Source organism: Henckelia pumila, chromosome 3 (genome assembly GCF_033568475.1).
Source record: "Henckelia pumila isolate YLH828 chromosome 3, ASM3356847v2, whole genome shotgun sequence".
Taxonomy (NCBI): domain Eukaryota; kingdom Viridiplantae; phylum Streptophyta; class Magnoliopsida; order Lamiales; family Gesneriaceae; genus Henckelia; species Henckelia pumila.
The window spans coordinates 169,383,214-169,391,207 of record NC_133122.1 but is presented as its reverse complement, the minus strand read 5'-3'; the positions used below and the strand labels follow the sequence as shown (position 1 = coordinate 169,391,207).

General features: G+C 35.6%; 1 long non-coding RNA gene across 1 annotated transcript; it reads left to right on the top strand.

Moving 5' to 3' along the window:
* Nucleotides 1-265: 265 nt before the first annotated feature.
* Nucleotides 266-4,329, top strand: LOC140892873 (uncharacterized). Its single transcript, XR_012152927.1, has 4 exons — nucleotides 266-2,205; nucleotides 2,294-2,358; nucleotides 2,439-3,177; nucleotides 4,111-4,329. It is a non-coding gene; the product is annotated as an uncharacterized lncRNA (long non-coding RNA).
* Nucleotides 4,330-7,994: the final 3,665 nt, after the last annotated feature.

Genomic DNA, 7,994 nt, shown 5'->3' with positions numbered 1-7,994 from the left:
TTTTTGCTTGAAAAAAAACAACGGTTTTGTAAAAACCGTTTTCTTATGTATGTCAAAGACAACGGTGTTATGAAACCGTTGTCTTTGAGCGTGTTTTTTTAAAAAAACCCGCTCATAGACAAAAACCGTTGTCTTTTAATTTTTAATTTTTATTATTTTTATTTTTATTTTTAAAAAATAAAAACCTTTTATACTCGGATATACACATGTGAGGTAATTTATATGTACTACTCCTCATCTTCTTCTTTGAACCCTGAGGAAAAGATCGATCCATGGTAGTACTCTAATACAATCGAAAACCTCTTCTTCGATCCTCAAAGACAACATAAATACTCTAGCTTCTTCTTCTTCTGATTTTTTTTAAAAAGATTGATCGATGGAAAATCCCAAATCACATCCCATACATAACCTAGCCCCAAATCGTAGATCTTCCAGCTCCGACCTTTTGTTTAGATCAATTTGTTGATGAAACCAGCATGGTTTCAGCGAATTAGAAGCACAATCCTCCTCATTGGCGGTGGGGGCGGCGACCAGTGTGTGTGTATGGAACGGCCTCAAATTTGGCTCCCACGGCCGCCGCCTTCTACCTATGGAGCTGGCCTAGAGGTCTTTAAGCCCGCAACAGATGATATCGTCCAGGAAATTGATTTTCGCCATCGGGTCGCGGAGGTAGTACACGGCGATTCCATTAACGGCTGTGAAAGTGATTGCCCACAGTCTTCTCAAAGAGGCAAAAGATTCAGATCAACAAGATTGACAACTTAAGGCGAGGCAAGTGACTTTTTCCAAGATCTAGAAGAAAAGGGCTTTTTGAGAAGGCTCAAGAACTCTCGGTTCCAGGTTTTCGATTTCTCCCGCTCCAGGTTCTCTTCTATGTTACAATATTTTTAATCGATACTTCTCATGTGTTCTTTCTTTAAATACTGCTGAAACTTGAAACCCACATCAGGCAAATTAAGGCTCCAGATCTACGAGTCTTTAGTTGGATATATACGTATTTATAATCATATATTATGTTTCCAATTGAACACGGCCCTCTTCGCTTTTCTCTCTCTGAATTCTTTGGTTTTTTTAAATTTGGCTGAAACGCGAAGCATATAAAATATTATAAGGATTCTGATAAAGAAAAATTGGGCCACTCTATATATCATTAATTTAGGTGTACATAAGGCTAAATAAATACATATATTATCATATGATTATATATATGTTTATGATATTACACTGTTTGTACGTGGGGGAGTTGGGTCCGTGGAATCGAGTCTGTGGGGCTGTAGATCTATTTTGAGTATTGATGATTTCCTTGTAGCGAGCTTGGGCTTGATAATTTTCAGTCTTGTTCAGCTTCTCTAAAAATTTATGTATACATGGTTCCACAACTGAAGCAGATATGCTCTAGCTTGCAAGATTGTGTGATGCGCCTGATCTTTACCTCAAATGCATGAGATTATTGTTTGATTAGTGTGTTTTCTTATGAATTTTTAATTTCATGTTTCTACGTGCTGCATAAAGTACTGCATATATAGTGTTAATATGATCTTTACCTTCAAAATGTAATGCAAAGTTTTTTTGGAAATATAGTTCAATGATAGTCTTGTGAGGATTTTAACAAATTTTGAAAACATATCGATCTCTAAAAAGATTAAAATCAAAAGTGTTGTTTTGCTTTTATCTTTGTTCGTGGAAAGTGCATTTATGAAATGTCAGACATATATCCCCAAAGTTCAACAAAGCTCATGCTACTAGATATGGAATTTAGGAAATCATAAATTATTATGTGTGCTTTTGATATCTCTGTTTATTATGTGTTATGTGAAGTGCATATATTATTTATTTCAAAGCAAAACCAAATAAATTTGCAATATATGCATCCCTAAATAGCACCATGAAAACCAATCCAAACACCATGAAATCATACATTTATTCTTGATTCTTCTACGTACATGGCCATAGCAAGACTCGAGGAATAATGTGGTTTATTTATTGCAACCTTGGAAATTTTTTATTGCAAACTTGGAAATTTTTTTGCATCTTATATATTGAAGTTGATAATCGTCTAAAACCACATGTATTCTTCTGATGCGGCGTCGAGTTTTTTATTTCTTTTTTAGTAACTTCAAAAATGTAGAGAAGACTGAGGGATGGAAGTTCTTGCAAAAGAATGTTGAGCTCGAGATTCTATAGTTCTTAGATGAAACTGAATCGGTATGCCCAGTTTCCCGTATGTGGCACTTTTCAGATTGCACTCCTCGATTTGCGACCAACCAGATGAATGCCGAGTTCCTCTTTGCAGGTAAAGAATTTTCAGCACCTCTATACTGGACCGGTGAGGGGATCAATCACTTTGAATATCTACAGGTGTATATCAGCAATTTTCCTCACATTTGATAAGCAAGGATAATGTATCCTAATTTCCTTTTTTCACCACTTTTCTGCAGCTTTCCGAGTACTTGGGCCCATTACCTATGTGGGTGTTCAACAATGGTACTTTCCGTGCTACATTTAATTCTCCCTTGGATGCTCTATTTATTTTTTAGTCTCCTTTTCCGTGTCTGCCTTGAGCCTGTGTAATCAAATCATATTCTCTTACGTTTGGTTATTCAGATCCATATATTGTATTAACAATAATTTCTGTCTTAACAGAGATTGCCTTCGATAACTGATGGTCGGGCAAATGCTGATGGTATTCTTGTACATTAAGTTTAATAGGTTGTTTCATTTTGTAATATTATTTATTTCGTGTTTAGATATTCATATTTTACTTTTATGTTAAAGTTGAGCTCTATTAGGGAATTGAATTCCTTTAATTTGTTTTGTGGCCTAGAAAGTGAGGGTGAAAATCATTTGACACATACAACCATCAAAGTTTCCCTTCTACCTTTTCTAAGTAGTTGTCAGAAGAAGAATGAACCAGCATTCAATTGAACTGTATGATCTCATTATATATACATGTAAAGTTTATGTTGATCACATGGATAAGTATGTCTTATATTTTGTTGGGCATATGAGACAACGGAGAATGAGATGCATCTAGTCCCCTAGCTTCATCTGCCACAGCACATTCATATGCAGATCCTGATTGTGTTTGGTCATTATCTGGAAACAATCTTACACCATCAGCATTGCTACAGTTTGCTAAGACAAGGAAACTATCAGTTGAACGCTCTGACCCAAAAAGTAAGTACACTTACTGATTTGTACAGAAGATAACAAAGTAGAAGTCATAAATTGTGTTGGCTTCAATACCCCTGTTCCACCGATATGTTTACACTGTTGCTTAACTAAGTGGAATGTTGTTAAGAGATTTCAGGCATCCTAATTATTTCTATAAAGTTTATGTTCTATCACAGTAAAATTTTAAAGTTTATTTTTCTTATTTTTTGAACTTTTTGTAGTTGATACATATATTTTCTCTAAACTAATTTATGAGTTTGAAGATATTATTTGTTAAAACAAAAGACAATTTGGTTTATAATTATGGTTTCTAATTTATATTATATATCTTTATTTTGAGCATGTGTCTTCAAGAGTATTGGGAAAAATGTCGGTAATCCGAAAAAAATAGAAAGACTTCAGCAAGTGAAGGAGCGCTGGGAGTTGCAGTGCGGTTTCTTTACATTTGGTTATTAGTGTATTCTTGTCATTTTTTCGGTTGTATTATATTTTAGAATGTTGTAAATCTTATTTTCAAACGTTGGAAAATTGTTTATTAAATTTTATTTTTGAATTTTGAATTTTAAATAAGTTATAATAATGCAAATTTGTGTATTAAATTTTAATTTTTTTTTTGTTTTTTTATTTGAAAAAGACAACGTTTTTTAACTGTTGTCATAGATATTCTAAAACTGTTGTTGAAAGTCTCATTATTTAAAAAATACGCTCAAAGACAACAGTGAAAAATCGTTGTCGTTGAATGAAAAGACAACGGTTTTTCACCGTTGTAAAACTGTTGTCTTTTTCTTAAAAGACAACGGTTTTTAACCGTTGTCTTTGAGCGCCCTCTTTAACAACATGGGCTTTAACAACAGTGTTTTATGGCCTTTAACAACGGATAAAAACCGTTGTTGTTTTGCATTTTTCTTGTAGTGAGGTTCAATACAGTGTTTGCAGGTACAACTGTTCCAACCATGGAGGTGTGTGATGGAGTGAAATTTGACAGATTCGGAAACCGCTGTGGAGATTGGAGTGAAAGAAAGAGGATGGATTGGGAAAATGGAAATTGTGAATATCTAAATTCTTGGAGTGAAAGAAATATGATGAACTGTGAAAATGGAAATTGTGAATATCTAAATTCTGTTGTTGGGGATAGAAAGATGATAGGTTATATGTGGGCTATATTAATTTAATTCCCATAATGCAATATTAAATATATATATATGTGTGTGTGTGTGTGCGCGCGCATGTGTATGTATGTGTGTGTAGAGTATTGTGTTTATTTAGTTTAATTTTGATAGGCTCATATTATTTTGTTTTATTTTTTTAAAAAAAATACATCCGGTTAGGTATCAGAAAAACTACCTGACAACAACCTGATGTTAAATATTTCAGGTTCAGGTTCGACGTTCCATATGTCGACCGGTTTAGGTAGATCCATCAATGTGATACTTTTGTCCCACATGGGAAAAATAAAAGCTTTAAAATAAGTTAAAATGGGCTACAATGAGTTAATAATTTTTGTAAAGCGAGGACAGATACAAAGTAGTCGCTATAGAGGCCCATTGTGCAGTCGTGCAAGCACGAGCCTAGGCCCGGGGCATGACAGAATGATATCAGAGGCCAGCAAGACTTCTAAAACCGTTGTCGATTCCACATGGAAGTGGGAAGATGTCACCATGGAATTCGTGGTAGGATTTCCAACTAACACCACGAAGGATGAATGCTGTATGAGTGATAGTTGATAGATTGACAAAGTTAGCTCATTTCCTACTACTTAGGACTAACTTCTCGATGAATCAGTATGCAAAGTTGTACATTCGGGAGATAGTCAGATTGAATGGAGTTCCAACAAGGATAGTGTCTGACAGAGATCCTAGGTTTACCTCGGGTTTTTGGGAAAGTTTACACCATGGATTAGGTACGAAATTAGATTTCAGTACCGCATTCTATCCACAAATAGATGAAAAATAAGAGCGAGTGATCCAGATACTCTAGGATATATTGAGGGCTTGTATGATCGACTTCAGAGGCAGTTGGAAGTAGAAGTTGCTTTAGTGGAGTTTACTTATAACAATAGCTATCAAAATACTATTGGTATGGCTTCTTATGAGACATTGTATAGGAAAAAGTGTAGGACTCCCTTACATTGGGATGAAGTTGGAGAAAGAGCTGTGTTGGAACCCGAAATAGTGACTCAGACAGTGAGCTTGATAGCAAAAATCAGAGACATAATGTTGACAGCCCAGAGTGGACAGAAATTCTATGCCGACCAGTGGCGTAGAGACTTGGTGTTTGAGGTAGGTGACCATGTATTCTTGAAGGTGTCAACTTTTAAAGGAGTGATGAGGTTTGAAAAGAAGGGAAAACTGAGTCCAAGGTATATAGGACCCTTTGAGATCCTAGAGAAATTTGAGGCTCGATCTTATCGAGTAGTGTTGCCTCCAAATTTAGAAGAAGTGCACAAAGTTTTTCACATATCCATGTTGAGGAAGTACGTTGTGAATCCTTCCCATGTGATCCGTCACAATCCAGTGCAATGGACACCAGACTTGTCCTATGAGGAGATACCTGTACTCTTGGACAGTCAAGTTTGAAGGTTGAGAAACAAGGAGATAAAGTTGGTCAAAGTTTTGCGGTTTAATCAACTAATTGAGGAACCTACGTGAGAGACTGAGCAGGATATGTGGGGTCACTATCCTGAGCTGATTTGTAAGTCGAATTCCGAGGACAAAATTCTTTTAAGGAGGATAGAGTTGTAAGGTCCAAAAGTCCACTAGCTCAATCACGAAAATTTTAAATGACTCATATGAATTATGCATTTTATTCATGATATTTAAAAGTTATGTTTAATTTATATGATGCTATATCTTGCCTTATATTTAATGTGTTGCAAGTTATTTTAATGTTTTCGATTTGGAATTTAATTCTGAGCTGAAGGAACAAGACTAGCCTTCGAACAAGTTAAGGAAATGTTTTATGTTTAATTTAAAGTTTAAGTTGATATAATGTTATTTTATTAGTTGGGTGCATTAAATTTTAAAAGATAGTGTTTGACACTAACGAACCAAATTTTAAGCTCATTAGTCACAAACTAAGCAGACGTCAAAAGATTTCTCATATTCTTTCACTCAGTAGACGTCACCTCCTTCCCCTTTCCCCTTTCCCCTTTCCCCTTTCCCACGTTCAAACACTGCACCCAAGGCTAGGCAAGATTCTTCTCCGTTCGAGGGTAGATCGCTTCCAAGGTGCATATTAAATCCAAATGTCAGCAGTTATGAAATTTTTTAAGGTTTTGAAACCACCATTCAAGAGTATATGTATTTTTGCTATGAAACCTAATGTATATATGTTGTATGATGCATGATTTATGAGATTTTGAAGAGCATGATGTGAGATCGTGAAGCGTGATTCGTTCCTGATGTTTTAGGATGCAAAAGTTTAAGGATGTTTATGATTTTGATCTGAAGATTTAGAATTTTGGTGTGTGTATGGTGTACGTGGAAGTTTTGATTCAAACTTTTGAAAAGTTGAGTTGTGTGATGAATCTCTTTCATGATTTTGAAGTTTTTATAGTGGATAATCGTTCTTTCAAAGAGTGGGTAAGTATTTTCTCAAAAAGGGTTAGAAAGAGATCAAAAGAGGTCGGAATGACCATGTTTTTCGTCCAGTTTGCGCAGCGTTGGACTGCCTGGAAAACCAGGCAGCACGCATCGCTCCTAGGCGGGAATTTATTTCCGCCATTTTTGCCCTGGCGGGAAAAGTTCTGCCCATTTTTTTTGCTTTTCGTATTTGAATTCCAAAATTCAAGTTTATGATTTTTAAGATAATTTAAGTGTTTTTAAGATGTTCTATCAGAAAAAGTTTCAAATTTGAATGTCCGGGACAGACGAAATGACTCACATAGATCGATGTAGTTATGTAATGCATATGTATGTTACCTTTCTTCATAAAACCTATGTTTACATTGAAAGCTATGAAATATTATGAAGTACGATATGGATGAGTTATGACGAAAGTTTAAGAGCATGAAATGACAAGGTTATGACGCAATGATGATGCACAAAAATATGTTAACGTTGTATGTGTTTTGTGGTGGCAATACGGGACTGGTACTCCGAGATGATCTCCGGAAGAGCCTTTCCAAATGATGTGCTCACAAGAATGTTAGGACTGGCACCCTGAGATGAGCTCCGTGGATGATATTTCCAAATGATGTGCTCATAACGACGGTTGCCACAAATTCACACATCTCATCACCCTATAATGCCAAGTTTTTATGTTATGTTCATGTTATGATATTTCAAGTCTCAAGTTTATACACGATTTTTGTATGCATATCTTTGTTGAGTCCTTAGACTCACTATACTTGAATGGTGTAGGTAATGATATTATTGATGATTTTATAGACGAGTATGGGGTCGGATATGAAGAGGAGTAGACGGTCGAGCCGGCGGGAGATGCATGAGTTCTATGTCAGATGAAGAATTCTATTGTGCACAGTTAATTTTATTTTAGACGGAAGGAAAACATGTTTTACTCATTTTAAATGTTGGAATTGTTGGGAATTATTTATTTTAAGTGTTGGTGCACAAGTACTCATTTTAAATAAAGATTTTTATTCCGCAAAAATTTCCTAAACTTTAAAGTTACGTATGATTAGTAGTGTTCCCGAAATTTGAGACGTTACAATCAAAAAGGTCAGTCCTGTCAGGCAACCCATCCCATCCCGCCCCTCCATGAAAAATTGGTAGGTTGGATTATGGTTTTTAGTTGCCTGTATAGAGAGAGGCCTAAGCGGGCTAACCCAAACGGGTTATAGGTTGAAGCGAGGTGGGCGG